The sequence below is a fragment of the Canis lupus genome, chromosome X (assembly GCF_011100685.1).
Source record: "Canis lupus familiaris isolate Mischka breed German Shepherd chromosome X, alternate assembly UU_Cfam_GSD_1.0, whole genome shotgun sequence".
Taxonomy (NCBI): domain Eukaryota; kingdom Metazoa; phylum Chordata; class Mammalia; order Carnivora; family Canidae; genus Canis; species Canis lupus.
Genome location: NC_049260.1, coordinates 69,510,618 through 69,536,113, shown reverse-complemented (window position 1 = coordinate 69,536,113; position 25,496 = coordinate 69,510,618). Strand labels below are relative to the sequence as shown.

Sequence of the window (25,496 nt, the reverse complement as noted above, 5' to 3'; positions counted from 1 at the left end):
TTCTCTCTGTACCTCAAAATCAATGGCCTTTTTAAATATCTCAGATATGCCACATTCCCTCTACCCAGGGCCTTTCCATTTACTATTTCCTCTCCCTAAGTGCAACTTGAATATCATTTATTTAGAGAAGCTTGTCTTGATTTTCTTGAAGAAGCTAGGTCTGGCAATTATACTCTGATAAAACTTTGTACTGTTTCTTTTAATACTAATTGCAATGATAATTATCTAATTATTTATGCAATAATTTAATACCATTTTTCTCCACTAGATTATGAGTTCTATAAGGAAAGGATTCCATGTGTATTGTGATCACTAGTGAAGCTTTCTTTCTTTTTTTTTTTTTTTTTTTTTTTACTAGTGAAGCTTTCAAGAAGACATTAGTGTATAACATGCTAAGTGTTCCATTTAAAAACTAACGGAAAAATCACCTTTTTCAACCCCATTTCTCCCATTATCTTGTTTCTTTTCTCTATTGCCTTTTTTTTTATCAAAACCTCTGGAAAGGACTGTTTATGCATTATTTTCAACTCTTCTACTATTCTCTCTTGAATACACACCAATCTGGGGTTTTACTTCAACCACTCCATGAGGACTTTTGTTGTCCAGGTCACTAATAACCTCCATGTCATGAAATCTAATGATCAATTTTCATTCTTTATCTTAATTTCATCAATCAACATCAATTGACAGTGGATTTCTCCCTTTTCCTTGAAACATTTTAACCTCAATTGGCTTCCAGGATTACACACACTCTTGATTTTCCTCTCACTTTTCCAGCTGCTCCTTTCCAGTTTCCTTTTCAGGTTCTTTCACATTGACCAAAAGGAAATAAGAAATAATATTTGTAAAAGTTCTTGCACCAAACTGGTGGTAAGTTTTAGGTTAAAGAACTAAAACTTAAAAGTAACAAAAAATGTAATAATCTAATTTGAAAATGTATGCTAACCAGAACAAAATGTTCTTTTATTCAGGGAAAGTAATCATCCTCCATAAAAGCTTATTATTAGCACTTTCTCACCATTATAATTATTTAATCAACTGTAAATAACTACTGTAAATAACTATAGATTGCTCCTTGTTATCACACTTTTCCTACTTATAACTGGTCACCTAATGTATTCTTCCCTATTGTTGAAATTTCTCTACCTTCAATGGAATCATTGTTCTGAAACTCAATTTCTTTAAAGAAAATTCTGCTCCAACATCTGGACTCCTAACTTTATATTTCTATAGTGCTTTCAAATTGACAGAGTAAATTAATAAAAGAAATATGAGTAAATTTTATGAAATAATTTAACAAAATTAAAATAATCTTTGGAATACATTAACTTTCTACCTTCCTTGATATTTCTCAACATTTATAACCAAAATGGACTGCCCAACATAAACCTTCCTGACAGCAACAAACAGATATTACTCTAAAATTGTAACTCAAAATGTGGTGTCAGGACCCATGGGGTTCTCCAACATGCTCTCAGGGTGTCTGCAAGGTTCTCATTTTTCCAACTATGTTATTTATATGAGGCCTTTAATATACTTCAACCAAAACATCATGTCACAATAGATTAAATGTAGAAACATATATGAGAATTATTAAGTCAGCATTAAAGAGATTTAAAAATATAAAATAATACACTCTGTTCATTACATATTTTTAATTTGGAAGATATAATTACTTTTCCTAAAATGTTATCCAGTTAAAATGCAATGGTCTTATTAACTGGTATTTTCAATGAGTTAATAAATATTTTAAACACTTCTCAGTTTTCATTTTTAATACCATAAGTATCAATAGCTATTATTTATCCGATATTATTTACTGTTTACCACATAAGCAAATGCTCTTTGGGGTCCTCAGTAATTTGTAATGAAGTAAAGGAATCCTGAAACTAAAAGCTTCAAGAACCATTGCTCTGAGAAAATGTTTCTCAGAGTGTACACTGACCATTTGTATCACAGCCATCTAGGATACTTGTTAACAATATAGATTTCTGGACTTCAGAATTCCAGGGGTCATGGACTTATATTTTTAACACAAACTTCAGGTGACTCTTATGCATAATAATATTAGAAAATTCTAATAAAGAGGTAAAATGACTTTGGAATCTGATGGATTTAAACCCTAGTTGTGTTGCTTCCTTGTTACAACACTAGCCTATACCACTCTTCACTGATTACCTAAGTAAGAACTTTCCCCTCCCTCCATCTCCTGAATCATTTTTCCAACTGCACATCTTCAATTAAATAGTTCCTCATTTCCAGAGGGAACTCAAAAATTTCTACCTAATAGGAGTTTAGAAGCAGCAATCATCTGGATCTTAGAGAAAGACACGGGCCTAATGTTGAGTTCCACAGGAACCACGTCGCTTTTACATTGGTTGTTTTACTTGAGGTGACTAATGGAGAGATCTGGTAGTGGGAAAATATCCCCTAGGCTACTCATTGGCATAAACACTTACTTATTTGATTCTGTTCCTGAACAGCAAAGGCCTCCTCAACGGATTTTATTTTCTGTTTTGCACCTTGGAGCATATGGCACCGTGAAGCTGGCAGCCATTTTGTCTTCACGTAGCCCCACCCCAAATCAGTTATCCCCATAAAGCTGTTATCTTCTACTTCCTCAATGCTTGCTGTAATTTGCATACACAGTTCTGACCAATCAGAAGCCTGGAACTAGCTCCGATGTTATTGATTTAGCCAATTAACATAAACCTAATAGAAACCAATGAAATTTTGCCCAGTAGTGAAGAATGCTTTAAGCACCACAGGCTTATTTAGAGAGAGTAAAATTCTCTGTAGAACAGTGGTGCTAAGGTATAGTCCACTAACCTTCAAGATCAGAATCATATAGGATTTTTTTTTAATGCAGATTCCTATGTTCCATCCTGGATTACGTGTATCAAAAATCTCTGGCAGTGGATGAAATTTAGGAATTTGTAATTTTAACAATTTCCTTAGGTTATTATGTTATAAATTAAAGTCTAAAAACCATTGCCATAAGGGAAATTTTAATAAAGAGTAGAAATAGGAAAAATAGGCATATTCTGTATCACTACCTAGTTGTTTTATTGATTACAAATGGATGTCACCCATGTGTCCTTCCACACAGACATAATATTTGCTTCCTTTTGTGTAGATACTATTTAGTACTTGATCAGTGTTCTAGCAGTACTGGATTGGGGAGGTTAATTCAAACTGCAGTTACAAGACAACATATAAAACAGAATGCCCAACTATTAGTTTATAATGGGAAATACTGTAAACACAGGGATATTCAGTTTGATAACCAGCATATTCTGAATTTATCAGATAATACACATATAAAAATTATAATAATAAATTACCACGGTGAGCCAGGAATCATTAGAAAAGTAGTCAGTAGATATTCTCAATGACTACTGCTTCAAGATTTAATTTGATCTGCCTACCCATCTCCACCATTGGGTCAGGGACTAGACTATTCCAATTTGATAATTAGGAAATTTCCTTTCCTAGACATTGCTGGAAACTCACAGCTAGCTCTCCAATTTTTCCTAATATAGTAATTTTTTCTGGTAATTCAGTCTTCTGTTAAATGATTAGATTTTACCTTTCTAATTTATCATCACATTCTATGCATGCTTCCCTGAAACTCAACCAAAGCTTCTGGTGTTTCTGAATCAAATTACCTACTAACAAGCAATCTCACTGGTTAATTCTGCAAGTGGCTTATCTTACTGTGGCTTTTCATTTTTCTTAATGTCACCTGGAAATTCTAACACCACTTTACTGATTTTATAAGACACTTGGGGGATGCCTGGGTGGCTCAGCAGTTGAGTGTCTGTCCTCAGCTCAGGGCATGATCTCGGGTCCAGGGATGGAGTCCCACATCAGGCTCCTGTGGGGAGCATGCTTCTCCCTTTGCCTATATCTCTGCCTCTCTCTCCATGTCTCTCATAAATAAATAAAATCTTTAAAACAATAAGAAACTTGGAATTTTGAAAATATAAACAATAAATTTGTAAAGAATGCTTAAGAATATTCAATATGCTCATGTCTTTTGCCCATTTCAGGACTGGATTGTTTATTTCTTTGCTGTTGAGTTTAATAAGTTCTTTATAGATCTTGGAAACTAGCCCTTTATCTGATACGTCATTTGCAAATATCTTCTCCCATTCTGTAGGTTGTCTTTTAGTTTTGTTGACTGTTTCCTTTGCTGTGCAAAAGCTTCTTATCTCAATAAAGTCCCAATAGTTCATTTTTGCTTTTGTTTCTTTTGCCTTCGTGGATGTATCTTGCAAGGTTACTGTGGCCAAGTTCAAAAAGGGTGTTGCCTGTGTTCTCCTCTAGGATTTTGATGGAATCTTGTCTCACATTTAGCTCTTTCTTTTCTTTTTTTTAATTTTTTTATTTATTTATGATAGTCACACAGAGAAAGAGAGAGAGAGAGAGAGAGAGAGAGAGAGAGAGAGAGAGAGAGAGGCAGAGATACAGGCAGAGGGAGAAGCAGGCTCCATGCACTGGGAGCCCGACGTGGGACTCGATCCCGGGTCTCCAGGATCGCGCCCTGGGCCAAAGGCAGGCGCTAAACCACTGGGCCACCCAGGGATCCCCACATTTAGCTCTTTCATCCATTTTGAGTTTATCTTTGTGTATGGTGAAAGAGAGTGGTCTAGTTTCATTCTTCTGCATGTGGATGTCCAATTTTCCCAGTACCATTTATTGAAGAGGCTGTCTTTCTTCCAGTGGATAGTCTTTCCTCCTTTATTGAATATTAGTTGCCCATAAAGTTCAGGGTCCACTTCTGGATTCTCTATTCTGTTTCATCTCACAGAGGAAGACATAGACATGGCCAACACGCACATGAGAAAATGCTCTGCATCACTTGCCATCAGGGAAATACAAATCAAAACCACAATGAGATACCACCTCACACCAGTCAGAATGGGGAAAATTAACAAGGCAGGAAACCACAAATGTTGGAGAGGATGCGGAGAAAAGGGAACCCTCTTACACTGTTGGTGGGAATGTGAACTGGTGCAGCCACTCTGGAAAACTATGTGGAGGTTCCTCAAAGAGTTAAAAATAGACCTGCCCTACAACCCAGCAATTGCACTGTTGGGGATTTATCCCAAAGATACAGATGCAATGAAACGCCGGGACACCTGCACCCTGATGTTTATAGCAGCAATGTCCACAATAGCCAAACTGTGGAAGGAGCCTCGGTGTCCATCGAAAGATGAATGGATAAAGAAGATGTGGTTTATGTATACAATGGAATATTACTCAGACATTAGAAATGACAAATACCCACCATTTGCTTCAACGTGGATAGAACTGGAGGGTATTATGCTGAGTGAAATAAGTCAATCGGAAAAGGCCAAACATCATATGTTCTCATTCATTTGGGGAATATAAATAATAGTGAGAGGGAATAGAAGGGAAGGGAGAAGAAATGGGTAGGAAATATCAGAAAAGGAGACAGAACATAAAGACTCCTAACTCTGGGAAACGCACTAGGGGTGGTGGAAGGGGAGGAGGGCGGGGGGTGGGGGTGAATGGGTGACGGGCACTGAGGGGGGCACTTGACGGGATGAGCACTGGGTGTTATTCTGTATGTTGGCAAATTGAACACCAATAAAAATAAATTTATTATTAAAAAAAGAATATTCAATATGCTATCTATACTATACTCTAATGTTAAAAGTATCAGAGCAGAAGTTTTACATTATAACCCTTATATTATGGTAATTGGAAAATATTTTTAAGACTTCCTTCTGTGTTAAAAAGACACTATATAAAAAAAAGCCAAATAAGCTTACAAAAAGATGTTCAACAACATATGCCATCAGAGAAATGTAAATTAAAACAGCGATGAGATAACATTACACATCTATTAGAATGCCCAAATCTAAAACACCAACACCAAACATTGGCAAGGATATGGAGCAACAAGAACTCACATACAATGCTGGTGGAACAGTAAAATGGTTAGCCAGTTAGGAAGACAGTTTGGCAGTTTCTTACAAAACTAAATATACTATTACTATATGATTTAACAACTGTGCTCCTTGGCATATATATTTAAAAAGTTGAAAACTTATGTCTGCACAGATAACTGCACACAGATGTTTATAACAGCTTTATTTATAACTGGCAAAACTTGGAAGCAACAAAGATGTCCTTCAGTATGTGAATGGATAAATAAAGTGTGGTACATTGAGACATTGGAATACTACTCAGCACTAAAAAGAAATAAGCTATCAAGGCATGAAAAGACATGAAGGACACTTAAATGCATAGTACTAAGGAAAATAAGCCAATCTGAAGAGGCTATATACTGTATAACTGTAACTATATGACATTCTGAAAAAGGTAAAACTATGGAGGCAATAGAAATATCAGTGGTTTCTAGTGGTGGGGAGATGAAAGGGCAGAGCACAGATGATTTTTAAGGCAGTGAAAATACTCTGTATGATACTATAATAGTGGATGTGTCATTATACATTTGTCCAAACCCATAAACATCTGAAGAAAACTCTAAGGTAAACTATAGACTTTGGATAATTATGATGTGTCAGTATAGGCTCATCCTCCAGAAAAAATTAAAAAACATCCTGGTGAGTGATGTGGATAATGGGGGAGGCTATGCAGGTATGGAAGGCAGAGAGTATATGTGAAATCTCTGTACCTCCCTCTCAATTTTGTTGTAAAACTAAAATTGCTCTAAAAATGAATCTTAAAAAGACATTCTGAACAAAATTACTCTAAACAATACACACGCTGTATCATCTTTCTCAAAAGATGTTGAATCATATTTGCATTTCCATCTTTTTGCATCTCTACTCGTTTCCATCCTTTCTTCAGCTTCTAAAGATAATGAGATGATCCCTGTTCTACCAACCCAATGCAATTCTTTTACATAGATACTCATTCTTTCTCTTTTAAAATAGCCCCTAGATTTTTTAAAAGGTCTAAAATAATAGGGTTTTTAAAATATTTTACTTATTTATTCATGAGAGACACACAGAGAGAAACAGAGACATAGGCAGAGGGAGAAGCAGGCTCCCTGTGGGGAGCCCAAAATGGGACTCAATCCCAGGACCCCGGTGATCATACCCTGAGCCGAAGGCAGATGCTCAACCACTTAGCCACCCAGGCGTCCCTATAGGTGTTATTTTTAATAAATAACTAACATTGAACTTTAATGAATATTACATTTGTAATCCATTTATCTATATAATCATTTGTTCAACCTTTTTTCAGGCCTTATAAATTGTGGAAATATTTCAAAAGAGCAACTTGAAAGTAGCAAATGCTAACCTTGTTGTTACTTCAAAGTTATAAGAACTTGTTAAAGAAGTCCTTATAAAAAGCATTAGTTATAAAAAGTAATTACAGTTAAATTAGTGCTGAAATGCATGGATATGTGCTGAATTGAGAATGACCTTGGACTTAGGAAAAAAGATCTAATGCTCCATCTTGCATATACTAGTTATATAAACTTAGGATGGTCTTTTAGCCTCTGTGAGTCCAGTTTTCACTTTGATAAAATGAGAAAAGCTGTCTCTAGTTTATGAGTTTTGGTCAAAATCAAATAAGGTAATATATGTGAACATACTTCAAAAAGGTAAATATGTCAGGCTAATGTAATTTCATATTGTTAGAATTGTTAGTATTAAGAATTATAATATCATGAGGGCATAATGGGAGGACCTACAACCATATTTAACAAAAATTTCAATGAAAAATTTGAAATGAAATAATATGTATCAGAGTGACATTACACACACATAATTGTAACCTTTTAGGAGGGCCCTATGCATAATATAGCTTGTTATGCAAATGCTATGCACCAAGTATGTCCTACTTGTATACATATTCGTACTCTTTTCTATGTCTTGTATATCTTACACACTGCCAATTCTAGTTCCTTCCCTAAAAAATATTCTGATTCAGTCACTCCATATATCACTGAAATCCTTATGCTTTAGTTACAAAAGGTAGCTTACTATTCTTCAAATATTACAAGAACTTTCCTAACTCTTTGGCTTTAAACACATATTTCCTTTAATTCCTGATTTTCCAGATCCTCCTAGATGGAAATAATTTATTTTTCTCTTTTATTCTTGTGGCATGTTTATTCATCCTATATTTATTGAGTGCTTACTATTGCCCAGCATCGTCCTAGATAGTGCTGGTGACCTTACAATATGCCTATGGTCTCTAAACTCATAGATTTTAGAAATGCTCATATTAAATAAATAATCCACAAAGAGCTACATAATTAAAACTGTAATAGTTCTATAAAGAAAATGTATAGAGTTTGATGCATATAACTAATACTTAGTCTACAGGATCAGGGAAGATCTCTCTTTGAAAGTAGGACTTAAAATAAGACCCAAAAGATGAATAGTCTTTAGCCAGGTAAAGTGGATGGGGTCCTGTTCAAGACAGAGAGAAAAATATATATGAAGGTACTGAAAAGGAGTTAGCTTGGCTTCAAGAAACATTAGGACAATATAACTGAAGGATAATGATCAATGATTATGGTGGCATGGAATGATGCTGGAGAAATGGGCAGGAGCATGATCATAAAGGACCTTGTGGTCAATATTAAAGATTTTGAACTTTTTCCAAAAGGCCATGGGAAGAGTTTAGAATAAAGGAGAAAGAGATATATATTCAAATTTGTATTTTAGAAAAATAATTCTATCATATGGATAATAAATAGGAGGTAAGTAAGGTTATATGCAAAAGAAATGTTAATCTAGGTGAGAGAGATGATGTTTACTTGGACTAAGTTGGGGCTAGAGTGCCATAGCTCTTAAATTATACCCTTAATTGAGCACACTGTTTGCCAAGTGGGAAGCCACTGAAAATTTTAAGCAGGGAATTGATGTGATCATACTTTCATCTTTAAAAGATCATTGTGCCCTTGTATAGAGAAATAATATTAGTGGGCTAAGAAGGAATGCAGGGTGCTGAGTTAGGCAGTGTCCAATTATGAGAATTTAGAATACAGTAGTGGCAGTAGACGATAATGGTCTGGGCTAGGCTGCTGGAACTAGAGTAGGAGACAAATGGGAAGATACTATTTTGGAGGTAGAACTAAGAGCACTCAGAGAGTGATTGGAGATGAGGTAAGGGAGGAAAAGGAATCAAAGGTAACTACCAAGTATCTAAAATTTGGCAGAGAGAAGTACCATTTATTAAGATGGGGCTCACTAAAGAAAATAAGTGCAAAGGGTGGGTGAGCAAATTTGTTTTTGAACGTTAATTTTGAGATTTCTGCTAGATATCCAAGTAGAGTTTTCTTTTATTTTATTTTTTATTGGTGTTCAATTTGCCAACATATAGAATAACACCCAGTGCTCATCCCATCAAGTAGAGATTTTGAATAGACAGTTGACTATATGCACCCAGGGCTTAAAAGAGATGCACATTTAGATGTCTGCTTTATACTTCAATTAGTTTAGACCCTGACACTACATAGAGAATTTCAGTAGGGTAGCAATGATTTATTCATCTACTATTTCCTGTGGGATCAAACATATACAGAAGAGCTAAGATAGCAGCATAGTAGGAGGAACCTAGGCTCATCTTATCCCTTGAATACAAGTAGGTAACTATCAAATCACTCTAAATACCCAAGAAATTGACCTGAGGACTAACAGAACAAACTCCACAACTAGAGGGAGAGAAGAGGCCATATCAAAGAAGGCAAGATGTGCAAAGATGTGGTTTGGAGGAGAAATGGAATTGCAGCTGCTGTGGAGGGGAGGGAGCCCTGGTTGCAGAGAAAGGCAAGAGAGAAAGAGAGGAGCACAAAGGAAAACACACAAGGGGAAGGCTTCTCTAAAGCCATTCACTGGGAAAATAAGAGGGTCTGATTTTTCTAAGTTTTTGCAACCAGCAGGGCTCAAATACTGGAGTTTTAAAGGTCTATGGCCTTGGCTGGGAGATAGAACTGAGGGCACTGGAGAGAAGGTAGGCAAAAAACCCTGTGGCACATGGTGTGAAAGGAGGATCCTAAGGTGCACTGGGGAGAGACTGTTCCCTCCACTTGGAGAATGTCTGTGAAAGGTGGTGTTCCCTGAGATGCCTCTCCAGGGACAAAAGAGCCAGGGGGAGTTACTTCATTCCCCTGCCACTCAGCATAGGCAACAGAGACACCTGCTGAAGGCTTCTCACCCTGACACTGGTTGTTTAGTCTGATTGCTTCAAATCCTATGCCCCTGCATTCTGATGAAACTGCCTTTCTCTGTCAAACCCGCATTCATCTCAGTACAGCAAGACCCTCCCCTAGAAGGTCAGTGCAGGCCTCTGCCACAGCATGTCCCTGAAGTTTGGAGTTTTAAACGGCAGCAGCCTTGGCTGGGATAGAGCCCAAAGTACACTGCACTGCTCCAGGCAGACAAGCAACTTGGGAGACAGCTTAAAAACAGATATCTACAAAATGATTGGGTCATATAAGGGCAGATTATTTGCTCCTCTGGAAGTGTGTATCTGAGAGCAGTAGCCACAGAGATCACTCTCTGGGGACAAAGGAGCTTGCTGGCACCATTTTCATCCCCTGCCCCTCAGCATGAACCAGGTTCAGTAAATGGCACAGAGCCTACACGGGCAGCCTAACCTGCTTACATCAAGTCTGCACCCCTACACTTTGCTGATACTGCTGTTTTCAGGCAAGTATGCCTAAGTCTCAGGGCAGTGGGTCCCTTTCCCAGAAGAACAGGAGAAACTGTAGCATGCACTATATCTCCCAGAGAGAGAGTTCTGCGGGACATCAGTTCTAGTGAAAGTAGCATCAGATCTCACTTAACAAGCAGACCAGAGTACACCTAGTTAAAACTTGCCAAACTCTGGCTAAGGTCCAAATACTGCCCACTGCAGGCAAGGAGAAACTCTGCAGACAAATGACCCCAGGAACAGAGTAGCCAAACACAGCAGCAATGTGACCACAAGGATTTAAGAAGCAGAGGAACAAAGTAGTGATACAGAAGATAGAAAATTGGAAAATAATGAAGCTGAACAAAAGAGAGAAAGAAGAATTATGCAACATGAGAATAGATATAGGGAACTCAGTGCTTCAATCAAACACAATAACATTCCTATCATGGGAGTCCTAGAAGAAGAGAAAGAAAAGGGGGCAAAAGATTTATTTGAGGATATAATAGCTAAAAACTTCCCTAATTGGGGGAAGGAAACAGACATCCAAATCCAGGAGGCATATAGACGCCCATCAAAATCAACAAAAAGAGGCCAATGCCAATACATATTGTAGTTATTGGCAACATATAATGATAAAGAAAAAATCCTAAAGATAGTAGGACAAAAGAAGTCCCTAAACTGCAAGGGAAAACCCATAAAAGGCTAGCTACAGATCTCTCCACAGAAACTTGGTAAGACAGAAGAGAATGCCATGATATATCAAATCTGCTGAATGGAAAAAATCTGCAGTCAGGAATACTCTATCCAGCAAGGCTATCTTTGATAATACAAAAAGAGAAAAATTTTCCGAGTTAAACAAAAACTAAAGGAGGTTGTGATCACTAAACCAGCTATGCAAGGAATATTAAAGGGGATTCTTTGAGTGGGAAGATGAAAAGTAATAAACACTAGAAAGGAACAAAGAAAACCTCCAGAAACAATGACAAAACAAGCAATGACATGGCACAAGATACATATCCATCAATAATTACTCTGTATGTAAATGGACTAAAAACTCCAATCAACAGACATAGGGTGTCAAAATAGATAAAAAACAAAGCCCATCTATATGAAGCCTACAAGACATTCATTTTAGACCCAAATATACCTGCAGCCTGAGAGTGAAAGGAAGGAGAACTATTTACCATGCAAATCGATGTCAAAAGAAAGCTGTAGTAGCAATACTTATATCTGACAAACTAGATTTTCAACCAAAAACTGTAACAAGAGACAAAGAAGGACATTATATAATAATAATAGGGTATATACAACAAGAAGATCTAACAACTGAAAATATTTATGCCTCCAGCTTGGGAGCACCCAAATATATAAACAATAGCAAGCATAAAGGAACTCATTCATAAGAGTACAATAATAGTAGTGGACTACAACATCATATTTATATCAATGGACAGATAATCTAATCAGAAAATCAACAAGGAAAGAATGGCTTTGAATGACACACTGGACCAGATGGATTTCACAGATCTATTCAGAACACTGCATCTTAAAGCAGAAGAATGCATATTTGTTTCAAGTGCACATGGGGCATTTTCCAGAATAGATCACATACTAGGTCACATATCAGGTCTCAACAAGTACAACAATTGAGATCATACCATGCATATTTCCTGACCACATATTTTCTGACCACAATACTATCAAACTTGAATTCAATCCCACGAAAAAAATTTGGAATGACCACAAATACACAGAGGCTAACAACTTGCTACCAAAAATTGAATAGGTCATCCAGGAAAATAAAGAATTAAAAAAATACATGGAAGCAAGTGAAAATTAAAACATGATGGTCCAAGACCTTTGTGATTCAGCAAAAGTGGTCATAAAAGGGAAGTAAATAGCAAAACAGGCACCTTTCAAGAAGTGAGAAAAATCCCATATAAACAACCTAAATTTACATCTGAAGGAGCTAGAAAAAGAACAACAAGTGAAGCCTAAAGCCAGCATAAAAAAAGGGAAATAATAAAATTAGAGGAAGAATAAATGATATAGAAACTAAAACAAAGAGTAACATATTAATGAGACCAGGACCTGGATCTTAAAAATAAAATTAATAAAATTGGGCAGCCCCGGTGGCACAGTGGTTTAGTGCCGCCTGCAGCCCGGGGTGTGATCCTGGAGACCTGGGATCGAGTCTCACATTGGGCTTCCTGCATGGAGCCTGCTTCTCCCTCTGCCTGTGTCTCTGCCTCTCTCTTCACTCTCTCTGAATGAATAAATAAATAAATCTTTAAAAAAATAAATAAAATTAATAAAATTGATAAAACCTGAGGCAGACTTAGCCAAAAGAAAAGAGAAAGGATCAAATTAATAAAAATCACAGATGAGAGAGGAGAAATCACAACCAACACCAAAGAAATACAAACAATTATAAGAGAATATTATGAAAAAATATATGCCAACAAATTGGAGAACCTGGAAGAAATGGATAAGTTCCTAGAAATACATAAACTACCAAAACTGAAAGAGGAAGAAATACAAACTTTGAATAGACTGATAACCAGCAAAGAAATTGAACTAGTAATCAAAAATCTCCCAACGAACAGAAGTCCAGGGCCAGATGGCTTCCTAAGGGAATTCTATCAGACATTTAGAAGGAGGAGGTTCTTCCACGGACTGGAAGAACATTTAGAGGAGAGTTCATACCTATTCTCAAACTGTTGCAAAAATGCAAATTGAAGGAAAACATCCAAACTCATTCTATGAGGCCAGTATTACCTTGATGCCAAAACCAGACAAGGACCCCATTAGAAAGGAGAATTTCAGGCCAATATCCCTGATGAATATGGATGCAAAAAGTCTCAAAAAGATACTAGCAAATCAAATTCAACAGTACATTAGAAGATTTATTCACCACAATCAAGTGGAATTTATGCCTCGGTTGCAGAGATGCTTCAATATTCATAAATCAATCAATGTGATACACCACATTAATGAAACGAACAATTAGAACTGTGTGGAGGTTCCTCAAAGAGTTAAAACTAGATCTTCCCTTTGACCCAGCAATTGCACTGCTGGGGATTTCCCCCAAAGATACAGATGCAATGAAACGCCGGGACACCTGCCCCCCGAATGTTTACAGCAGCAATGTCCACAATAGCCAAACTGTGGAAGGAGCCTCGGTGCCCATCGAAAGATGAATGGATAAAGAAGATGTGGTATATGTATACAAAGGAATATTACTTAGTCATTAGAAACGACAAATACCCACCATTTGCTTTGAAGTGGATGGAACTGGAGGGTATTATGCTGAGTGAAATGAAATAAGTCAATCGGAGAAGGACAAACATTATATGGTCTCATTCATTTGGGGAATATAAAAAATAGTGAAAGGGAATAAAGGGGAAAGGAGAAAAAATGAGTGGGAAATATCAGAAAGGGAGACAGAATATGAAATACTCCTAACTCTGGGAAATGAACTGGGGGTGGTGGAAGGGGAGGTGGGCAGGGGGTGGGGGTGACTGGATGACGGGCACTGCGGTGGGCACTTAACGGGATGAGCACTGGGTGTTATTCTATATGTTGGCAAATTGAACACCAATAAAAAATAAATTTATTTAAAAAAGAACCATATGATCTTCTCAATAGATGCAGAAAAACCATTTGACAAAATACAGCATCCATTCATGATCAAAACCCTCAAAAAGATAAGGATAGATGGAACATAACTCAACATCATAAAGTCCATATACAAAAGGACCATAGCTAATATCCTCAAAAAGGAAAAACTGAGAGCCTTTCCCATGAAACCAGGAATAAGACAAGGATGTACACTCTTTCCATTATTATTTTTTAACGATTTTATTTATTATTCATGAGAGACACAGAGATGAAACATAGACAGAGGGAGAAGCAGGCTCCTTGTAGGGAGCCCGTTGTAGGACTGGATCCCAGGACCCAGGATCACATCCTGAGCTGAAGGCTGATGCTCAACCACTGAGCCACCCAGGTGTCCCTCTTTCCATTATTATTTAACATAGTACTGGAAGTCTTAGCCTCAGCAGACAACAAAAAGAAATAAAATGCATCCAAATCAGCCAGGAAGAGGTCAAATTTTCACTATTTACAATGCTGTGATACTCTATGTAGAAAACCCAAGACTCCACCAAAAAATTGCTTTGCTAGAACTAATATATGAATTCAGCAAAGTTGCAGAATATAAAATCAACATACAGAAATCTGTTGCATTTCCATACACCAATAATGAAGCGGCAGAAAAGGAAATCAATTCCATTTGCACCAAAAACAGTAAGATACCTATAAATAAATCTAACCAAAGAGATAAAAGATCTGTACTCTGAAAACCAAGAAATCTTATGAAAGAAATTGAAGAGGACACAAAGAAATGGGAAAATGTTCCATGCTCAAAGACTGGAAGATCAAGCATTGTTAAAACGCCTAGACCTATACTACTCAAAGCAATCTAGACATTTAATATAATCTCTATCAAAATATCACCAGCATTTTCCACAGAGCTATAACAAACAGTACTAAAATTTGTGTGGAACCATAAAAGACTCTTATTAGCCAAAGCCATTCCAAATAAAGAAAATCAAAGGTGGGGGTATCATGATTCCATACTTCAAGCTATAGTCATCAAGGCAGTACAGTACTGGCACAAAAATAGTCAAATAGAGTAATGGAACAGAATAGAAAACCCAGAAATTGACCCACAACAATTTGGCCCACTAATATTCAACAAAGCAGGAAAGAATATCCAATGGAAAAAATAGTCTCTTTAAAAATTGCTCTTGGGAAAACTAGGCAGCAACATGAAAAAGAATGAAACCGGACCACTTTCTTACATCATACACAAAAATACACTGAAAATGGATGAAATACCTAAATGTGAGATAGGAAAACATCAAAATACTAGAGGACAACACAGGCAGCAACCTCTTTGAATTTGGCCATAGCAATTTCTTTCTAGACATGTCTCTAGGCACAAGGGAAACAAAAGCAAAAATGAACTATTGGGACTTCATCAAAATATAAAGCTTCTGCACAGCAAAGGAAACAATAAACAAAACTAAAAGGAAATCTCCAAAATTGGAGAAAATATTTGCAAATGACACATCTGATAAAGGAATTAGTATCCAAAATCCCTAAAGAACATATCAAACTCAATGCCCCAAAAACAAATAATCCAGTTAGGAAATGGGCAGCATACATGAAGAGACATTTTCCCAAAGAAGACATACAGATAGTTAACAGACAAATAAAAAGACGTTCAACATCACTGGTTATCAAGGAGATACAAATCAAAACTACAATGAGATATTACCTCAAACAAGTCTGAAAGGCTAAAATTAACAACACAGGAAACAACAGGTGTTGTTGGGAAGGATGTGGAGAATAGGAACCCTCTTACACTGTTGGTAATGTAAACTGGTGCAGCCACTATGGAAAACAGTATGGAGGTTCCTCAAAAACGTTAAAATAGAACTATCCTACTAGCAATTGCACTAAAGGTATTTACCCAAAGTATACAAAAATACTGATTCTAAGGGATACATGCACCCAAATGTTTATAGCAGCATTATCAACAATAGCCAAATTATGGTAAGACCCCAAATTTCCTTTGACTGATGAATGGATGAAAAAGATATGGTATATGGATACAATGGAATATTATTCAGCCATTAAAAGAAAACAATGAAACTATGCCATTTACAACAATGTAGATGGAGCTACAGAGTATTATATTAAGTGAAATAAGTCAGTCAAAGACAAATACCATGTGATTTCACTCATATGCAGAATTTAAGAAACAAAACAAATGAACATAGGGGTGCAATAGAGGCAAACTAAGAAATAGACTCTAATCTACAGAGAAGAAATTGATGGTTGCTGAAGGGGAGGTAGGCAAGGAGATGGGTTAAATAGGTAATGGGTATTAAGTAGGACACCTGTGTGGAGCACTGGGTATTGCATGTAAGTGATGAATCACTAACTTACACAAATTTTTGGAATCTTATATTCAGAAGCATATGGGAACAGATTTGTTTTAAACTCATTGAAAATGCACCATGTATATAAAAAACATACATATATGAATCTGTTCTATATATCTCTTCATTTGAATTAAATTATGTACTTAATCTCAGTCTTTTTATCACAATTTTAAACACACAATGCAATGCAAAAAATATTCACATGTTTTTTCTTTACAAGAGAAGTGGTAGTTTTACATATTTTCTGACTGAATTGGCATTGCTCAATAGATATCCTATCACTGGGCTTTTGGTGTTGAAAATGCTTGGGACACAAATTCTCATGGTACCTGGTACTATGCATGGTTCATGGTACTTGTTACATGATACATGATTCTCAAAGTACATGGTAATACTTTTGGCTATGGCTGGGTAAGGAAATCAGGAAATCATCTTCCCCCAAACCACTATAAATATGGTAAAAGTTAACAAAAGCAAACATTTCAACACTCTGAAAATTGACCAAAATTATATATCCATCTATCTGTGAAGCATTTATTCTTGAAAAATTGCTGACCTTAGTGGACAAAGAGTGGGAATCTGTGGCACTAGGCCCTGGACCTGATCCAATACTCCCAACCCCAGTTCATTCAGGTCAATAGTTCTGCCTATCAAAATACCAGTTCAGTTCTTTGAAGAAATTGATATTGACAAGCTGATCCTAAAATCTATATGGAAATACAAGGTATCAGAGTAACCAAAACATGCTTGAAAAAATGGAACAGAATTGGAGGATTCACACAATTTCAAAACTTAACACAAAGCCACAATTAATCAGATAGTGTGATACTGGTATAAAGATAGGCATTTAGATAAGTGGAACATAATTAGGAGTTCAAAAATAAATCCTTATATTTATAGTCAACTGATTTCCCACAAAGGTACCAAGACAATGGGAAAAAGGACAGTCCTTTCAACATATGGTGCTGGGACAATTAGATACCCACATTGAAAAAGTAGAGAAGAAAATTAGACTGTTCACACTATATATAAAAATTAATTCAAAATGAATCACAGACCCAAATTTAAGAGCTAAAACTACAAAATTTCTAGAAGGACATACAGAAGAAAAACTTTATTACCTTGGGTAGGGCAGAAAATTCTTATATACAATATTGAAAGCATGATCCATAGAAGAAAAAAGCTGATAAATTAATCTTTATCACCTTTTGCTCCTCAAAAGTCACTAGTAAGAAATAAAAATACAAGCCACAGACTAGAAGAAAATATTTGCAAATCACAGATCAGATAAAGGACTTACATACAGAATATCTGAATAACTCTTACAATTAAATAATTATTAGGAAGACAAAAAGCTCAATTTTAAAAATAGGCAAATGATTCAAATACACATTCCATCAAAGAAAATATATGGATGGCTAACATAGGATATAAGAAATATGTAATATCATTAGTCATTAGGGAAATGTAAATCAAAACTATAATAAGAAACTGGTACATATCCACTAAAATAACTATAATCAAAAAGACAAATGATACCAAGTGCTGAGGAGAATAGGAAGAAAGTGGACCACTTGTGTATTGCTGATGGGAATGTTATGGACACTTTGGAAAATATTTTGGCGGTTTCTTAGGAAGTTAAACACAATATTAGCGTATAACAGCAATTTTTCTCCTAGGAACATAACCATGAGAAATGAAAATATATGCCCACAAGGAGATGTATGTAAATATTCATAACATTACCAATAATAGCAAAAAACTTAAAAAAATCAAAATTTTTATCATCTAGTAAATTGATGAATGAAATATGATCTATCCATGCAATGTAATACTATTAATTAAATAGAACAAACTATTGATACATGCTACAACATGGATATACCTTAAGAACAATAAACTAGGGACAATGGACCAATATCATATGATTCCATTTATATGAAATGTACATAAAGCGCAAATGTACAGACAAAAAACAGAACAGTATTTGTTTATGTCTGGGCATGGAAGCAGGGATTAACTGTTAATGGGTCCTATAGAACTTTTGGGGATGAAGGAGAATTTTTAAAACTAAATAGTTGTGATGGTTGCACAACTCTATTAATTTACTAAAATCACTGAATTCAAAACTAATTAGAATGAATTGTATCATATATATATATATATCACATTTCAATAAATATCTTTTTTTAACCAATAAATGTCTTCTAAAAATACAGGAATATATTAAATTGAAAAGTTTGGTGAACTTCATTTAAAGCCTCCATTTGGCTTTCTTTAGGCCTACTGTATATACTAATTTTCATAATTTCTCCATGTAGACTAATACTCTTTACAAATCAACAAATCACAATCCAATATCTCCTATATTTAGGCCTTGACCGCTAAGCCCTTTTCCAAGTCCTTTTTAAAAAGATTTTATTTATTTATTCATGAGAGAGAGAGGTGGGGTGGGCAGAGACATAGGCAGAGGGAGAAGCAGGCTCCTTGCAGGGAGCCCAATGTAGGACTCCATCCCAGAATCCCAGAATCAAGACCTGAGTCAAAGACAGACACTCAACCACCAAGCCACTCAGGTGCCCCTCTAAGCTCTAATCTCATATGTCCAGTTACCTTACATGCTACTTCCTACAAAAGTTTATGAACACTCTTTCCACCTTCTACCTCGATATTTTCCTTCTCAGTTTTCCCATAACTATTAGTGATACTTACATCTCTTCTGTATTTCTCACAACTTCAGTGCTGTTTTCAGTCTCACTACTTTAACCCCCAAATTAAATTGGAAATGTAGTCAAACTAATTCTCCAAAACATCTCTTAAATTTGCCATTTTCACTATCTAATCAACCGTCTTAGCATGTCTCATTGGTTTTAGATCCTTATATACAGATGCTGAAGCAATCTACCCCAATTACCTTTTTATATTATGTCCTTGAAACTTTTAGTACTTTTAAGTATACATATATATTTTTTTCTGTCAACCAAATATATCTGCCAGATAATTTTTAAAAAGCAACCACGGAATGCACTGCCTACATCCAAGCATAGTTAATACCTTGTTGATTACGATTCCAGGTATTTTAATGTGTATTTATGCCCTTTATTTAAAAGAATAAATTCATGTACATAATACTTTGTAACCTGCTTTTGTGGCTGAATGCTATATTTGATTATCTTTGTCAGTCAATAAATATTCACCACTGTGGGTAGCAGATTAATGTTCTTTTGTATAAGTAAATGAAACTATTGCTGTTCCTTATTATATTAAATCTAAATTTATAAAATTATTTTTCAAAGTCTCCCTCAATCCTGTGTTCTCTAATACCCTCTCTTATTATTTTCTTTCTTTTTTTAAGATTTTATTTATTTATTCATGAGAGACAGAGAGAGAGAGAGAGAGAGAAAGAGCGAGAGAGAGAGACACAAGCAGAGGGAGAAGCCGGCTCCATGCAGGGAGCCTGACGTGGGACTCGATCCTGGGTCTCCAGGATCACACCCTGGGCTGAAGGCGGCGCTAAACCAGAGTCACCCGGGCTGCCTCTCTCTTATTATTTTCTAATATGAACCCTTCAAGGCAATCTGCTTGTACCTCACATATATCTAGTTAATTCCCACTTTTAATATCTTCTTATATTTAGTACGGATATAATATTTTCACATGGTATTTTTTACTTATTAATATATTTGATCCTGGGCAGCTCGGGTGGCTCAGCGGTTTAGCGCCACTTTCAGCCCAGGGCGTGATCCTGGAGACCCAGGATCGAGTCCCACGTCAGGCTCCCTGCACGGAGCCTGCTTCTCCCTCTGCCTGTGTCTCTGTCTCTCTCTCTCTGTCCCTGTGTCTCTCATGAATAAATAAATAAAATCTTTAAAAATATATATATTTGATCCTAAGATGCTTCATATTTTTTCTCTTCTAAATTAAACTGTGAGCTACATCAAAGGCAACTATAAAGTTTTTTTTATCTTTTTTCTGCACCCTCAAAACAATCACATTGCTGAGTATATAGTATGTGATCATTAAATGAACACTGATTTAAACTAATAATTCACATTCTTGCATTCAGTTACTATGTGCATTACACTTGGTTAAATGCCATCAAAAAACAAAGAAAATATGATACATGATCTCTCTTCTCAAGGAGTTCATAATCTAGATGCGAGACATAAGGCATAAGAAGGGTTAGACAGGACAGTCTTGGTGGCTCAGCGGTTTAGCGCTGCCTTCAGCCCAGGGTGTGATCCTGGAGACCGGGGATCAAGTCCTACTTGGGCTCCCTGCATGGAGTCTGCTTCTCCCTCTGCCTATGTCTCTGCTTCTCTCTCTCTCTCTCTCTCTCTCTCTCCTCTCATGAATAAATAAAATCTTTATTAAAAAAAGAAGGGTTAGACAATAAAAGACCACCATTCAAAAAAGTTATCAAGAAGCAATACATGATTAAGAGAAAATGAGAAAAAAGAAAATCAGTGACTCGTGGATGAGAAAAAGAGCTAATCTAGGCCTTAGAAGAGATAAGTTGGATTTTAAAAAGTGGAAAACATTGAGAGCATTACCGTCAGGGAAACTGGGCTAAGAAGGGCAAAGCTGAGTATTCAGGGTTTGCAGAGGATTCAGGAGAAAATTAAGTTGGAAAAGGCAAGCTGAGACCAGAAAGTGAATGGTCATGAATGACTGATTAAGTTGTCTAGACTTTGTCTTATTAAAATAGCCATTTGGGGTAGCCCCGGTGGCTCAGCGGTTTAGCGCCGCCTTCACCCGGGGCCAGATCCTGGAGACCAGGGATCCAGTCCCACGTCGGACTCCCGGTATGGAACCTGCTTCTCTCTCTGTCTGTCATAAATAAATAAAATCTTTTTTAAAAAATTGCCACTTACTGAGCACCTATATGACTTGTGGATTACATGCATACTGGGTATTTGTTATATGCTAGATATCAGGCAACCATTTTGTCAGTCTCCTAGCACTAGAAACTCAACACTCCATAATGAAGGGACAAGCAATTAAACTGAAAATGGTGTTCTAATTTATCTTTTCCTCAACATCATGATTAGATTATTCTGGTTTGAAAGTCTTGTGTTTTCTGCTTCCAAGGTTTCCAAAGCTATTTCAGTTCCTGCCTGTTTCCAAACCTGATCCACTAGCCTTCCATAGAATCTATAAGACCATGTTATTTTTTCCAATGAATTAAATTCTGGGAAAGACAGTCAGCACTGATTTACGTTGCTTACAACTAGAAAGTCCTAATTGGGGGATGCCTGGGTGGCTCAGCGGTTTAGCACTTGACTTGAGCCCAGGGCATGACCCTGGAGTCCCGGTATCGAGTCCCACGTCGGGCTCCCTGCATGGAGCCTGCTTCTCCCTCTGCCTGTATCTCTGCCTCTCTTTCTCTCTCTCTCTCTCTCTCTCTGTCTCTCATGAATAAATAAATAAATCTTAAAAAAAGAAAGTCCTAATTGATATACATTATTTTCCACATCTCACTGATAAGGAGTCTGTGGGTTAGTGAGATTAAGTAACATCCTAAGGCCACACAGCTAGCATATAGCAAATGTAGGTATGTTTGACTCTGTAATCTACATTCTACAAAATTATCTACTAGAGAGTACATGGTATAGCCAAGACTCAAAATCTAATCTATCTGACCTCAAAGCTGGCATTCTTTTCCCTATACTATTTTGCCTTTCAATGAGGATTCACTATAGATTTTTAAGAAAGATATGATACGATGACATTTTAGAAAGGTTAATTTCACAGCAGAATATAAGATAGAAGGGAAGCAAGAGAGCTTGAAGTAGTAAGATAAATGACAAGAGGTACATAATTCAGATGGGAAATGACAGCAGTCTGAAAAAGGAAATAACAGTTGGGATGCAAGAGAGTAGAGAAGGAAATAGTTACTAGAACAACTTTATCAGTTGTCACAGCTATCTCTCTGAAATGTGCATTCCATCACTTTTAAAATACCTTCAGTGAAGTAATTTCAAATTTTAGTCCAATAAGCATATATCTTTTAATGAACTAAACAGAACCTCTTAGTAAACATAAACTTATAAGCAAATGTAAACATTTGCAGCTAAAATATATAAACATCTTTAGCAGAAAAAAATACAATTTGCCTAGTGATTTTATGATCAAGCAATATTTTATTGATTGAAATTTCAAGTTATCACAAAACAACAGGGAAAAATATCAAAAATCCAAATAGATATTTGTAGGAAATAGCTTAAGTTTTCCCCATAAAGATAAAAATAAAGTTATCATACAATGGCTGATCCACTTGTGATCTTCATTTTTCAAGGCAACATAAGTCTATAGAAGTAGGAGACATTTTCACCATTAAAAGTAGCTTTACACACTGAACTCTACTCCTGAAATCAATATTGTACCATATGTTAACTAGAATTTAAATAAAATTTTGAGGAAAAAATGGCTTTACAAATCAATAGGAAAAATGATATTAGCTTCAAAATAAGAGGACAGAAAACAGTTTGGGTGAAAAATAATACTAAGGGGGGGGGGTTCCAGTCCAAGATAGCAACATGGGAAGACCCTGAACCCATCTCCTACATGGAACACATCAAATTTTATCTATTTATAGAACAATTCCTCCTGAAGAAGAACTGAGGGCCATCTGAACAGCTTCTACACAACAAAAGATAGAATGGCAAAAAAGAGCAATGAGGAGACACGGTAACAAAGGGAATCCCCACCCTCTATTCTGTGAACTGCATTGGGGTGGGACAGTACTGAGGGGCTGGGAACAGAAAAAAAGCCTCGAGTTTAAAAGATCAGATCATGTTCTTGGGGTCCTGAGATGGAGTCCCACATAGGGCACTGCATTCAATTGGAAGTCTGCTTGAGATTCTCTCTCCCTCTCTCCTCCTCCCCCCACTCTCTTGCTCTTTCTTTCTCTAAAATAAATAAATAAATAAATCTTTAAAAAAAAGAGCCCTGGAACTTTGCCAAACAGCAGAGGAGCTGCAGGAATGCACTCCAGGTCAGAGGGACTGAGCAGTGACATGGGTTTATGCTACCTCTTCACCATAAAAATGAATACTGGAACAGTGACTGATCACCACAGCTGGCTTGCCACCTCAGCAAACCCTAGGTCTACAAGCCCATACCAGCCCTGGTCATGCTGAGGCAGAGAAAAAAAAAAGCCATGGTTTAATAGAGCAACTAGCATATAAAAGGGCCAGTCCTAGAACTCTATCAAATGATGAGTAAAGCTGCTGGACCTCTCTCCAGGTGGGAGAAGCTGATGGACATGGTCTATGCTTCTGCCCCCACCTTGAAAGCACAAATAGGTACACAGTCCAGGCACCCAAACTGGCTTTCCACCTCAGTGAGCCCTGAGTCCCTAGCCCAAACCAGCCTCAGCTATCCCACCAAGGTGGCCACAAGGCAGTGTACACCAGGGACACCCTGGTTAGGACTCACCATAGCTTCAGATTTCATGCCAAGTTGACATAGGTACCAAGCATCCTGGAACACTCCAGGCCCATACCACTTCTTCTTCAGAAGGCTTACTAGGGCACCCCCAGTGCAGAGTGCTCCAGAACCACCTGTTTTATGTCTGTTTCAGACCCAGCTGCCCTGCCAGGATGACTCTGTGTGGAATGCCCTAGGAATCCATGGTCCTTGAATACTCCTGCCCATATCAGTCTCAGCTCTAGTTTCCAGACCAGGGAACTCCCTGCAATGAACACCCTGGGACACCTTGGCCTGTACCCAATTCAGCTTCAGCTGTCCTGTGAGTTTGCCTTCAGTTTGGAGAGCCATGGGAAAATACAGCTTGAAACCATTTCAGCTTCACTTGTCCTGCCAGGACACATTTTGTAAAAAGAGCCTAGGAGCCACACCAACCCATGCCCACTTTAGATTTAGCTATCCTGCCAGGGTGCACCCTGCACAGAGTACCCCTGACCTTACTGGCTGATACACTGCCTTGGTTCTAGATAATACTTAAGGGCACCTTCTATGCAGAGAATCCTGAAACATCCCAGTTCATACTCACTTCAGTGTCAGCTATCCTGCCAAAGTATCTGGGCATAGAATCCCAGGTCCCCCCCACCCCCCACCGCATGCACCTATTTTAGTTTCAACTATCCTGCTAGGGCATCATCCTTTGCATAGAGAGCTCAGGGGCCTGCAATGCACATACTACTTCCGTTCAAGCTATGCTGCCAGGGTACCCCTTGCACAGAATATATGGGACACTCCAGTTTGCACCCTTTCAGCTCTAGTTAACATTCCAGGGCATCCCCAGCACCAAGAATCCCAGAAAACTCTGAGCTACATCCACTTCAGATTTATCTATCCTGACAAGATGCACACGAGATGTAGAGCCACAGGATCCCCTAGCTTACACTCACTTCAGCATCAGCTGTCTTGCCAGGGTATCCTCTGCATGAAGAGCTCCATATCCTCACAGCCTGCATGCCACCTCAATTCCAGCTGCTTCACCAGGGTACTCCCAAAATGGAGTGACCCAGAATCCCTCAATTTGCATCCACTTCAGCTTTAGCTGTTCAGGAAGGGTGTCTGCTGCATGGAATTCCCTAGGATGTGATGGGCCACAACATGCCTTAGCACCAGCCACCTCACCAGGGCACCCTCTATGTGGAAAGTCCCAGGATTCCCCAGATAATAGCACTTTAGCCTCAGCTATACTACCAAGGTACCCTCTGCCTGTAGAGCTTCAAGACATCCCAACTTACACTCACTTTAGCCTTAGGTATTCTGCTGGGGCACATGCTGCATGGAGAGCCAAAGGAGTGTACCAAACTATGTATACATCAGCCTTAAATATGCTTCCAGTATGCTCAG

The 25,496-nt window shown here is 37.3% G+C and overlaps 1 protein-coding gene across 2 annotated transcripts in view; it reads right to left on the bottom strand.

The window, feature by feature from the left end:
* Positions 1-25,496, bottom strand: part of FAM133A (family with sequence similarity 133 member A) — an 89,549-nt gene that overhangs the window by 36,775 nt on the left and 27,278 nt on the right. The window contains exon 1 of one of the 2 annotated variants that reach the window (XM_038587832.1): positions 2,460-2,588. The exons of the other annotated variant lie outside the window; for it this stretch is intronic. The gene's annotated coding sequence lies outside the window, so the exon portion shown is untranslated. Of the gene's footprint in view, positions 1-2,459; positions 2,589-25,496 lie in introns of those variants that run through there. 2 annotated transcript variants of the gene reach the window in all.